This window comes from Corvus brachyrhynchos, unplaced genomic scaffold, assembly GCF_000691975.1.
Source record: "Corvus brachyrhynchos isolate BGI_N302 unplaced genomic scaffold, ASM69197v1 scaffold351, whole genome shotgun sequence".
Lineage (NCBI taxonomy): Eukaryota > Metazoa > Chordata > Aves > Passeriformes > Corvidae > Corvus > Corvus brachyrhynchos.
The window spans coordinates 801390-802331 of record NW_008236203.1 but is presented as its reverse complement, the minus strand read 5'-3'; positions in this window follow the sequence as shown (position 1 = coordinate 802331).

Below are 942 nucleotides of genomic sequence, written 5' to 3'. Positions count from 1 at the left end.
CCAGACCGCGCCTCCCCCTGCTCCGGTTGTAACCCTCCCCCCGAAAACCAGAGCTTCCCACCTGTCGGTGAATCCCCCCAAACCGGGGCTCAACCCCCATCTCCGCCCCTCCCCGGCTCTGCCCATCCCGGCGTTCCCCTCTCCCTGTCCCCCCCTCGTCGCGTCGGGTCGGGGGGCACCACCGACCTCCCGTCCAGCCCCGGCCGCCCCCTGCCCGCGGCTCCGGGCTGCTTCCCCCGGGGGGGTTTGGGGAGCAGAACAGCCCCGAACCCGGGGCTGAAGAGGAGCCGTTCCCCTTCTCCCTTTGAAGGGAAGATCCGTGGGTCAAAAATCATAAAAACAACGAAATCAAGAAAAGTTTCACCAACTTTTTTTCCCCCCTTTTTCAATGAATCTCCCTGGCTCGCTCCCCAAATCCTCCCGTGCAGGGTCCCGCGGGCTCCACGTCTGCCCGTGCAGCCTCTCCATGCTCCCCTCTCCATCCCACCGCTGCCTCTGCACTCACCCGTCCGTGTGAATTTCCCCACAGCTCCTTCCCTCCCTCCCTGCCACCAAGGCCAGCTCCTGCCACCGCCGAAGCGGCGTTTGGTTGCACTGCTGGATCGGGGGGGAGTGGGGAGTGGTTTGCAGCCCCCCAGATGCTCCCAAAAGGTGCGTGAGGAGCGTGACAGCCCTGGCAGCCCAGAGCAGGGGGGCTGACAAGGAGGAACCCCAGTGCCTGGGGGTGATGGAGGGCAGGGGGGTCCTTGGTTATGCTCAGGGCAAACTTCTTCTCAAGGGTGTGCTTGTCCAGCCCGTGTCCAGCCTCAGGAGTGGCTTTGGGACGTGGTGCAGGTGTTCCAGGAGTCGGGGGGAGGATCTGTTTCCTGGTCCCTTCAGCATCCTCTGGGTCCCCTCTCCTGGGGATCCTGCCAGGTGTCTTGGGACAGACAGGGTCAGCGA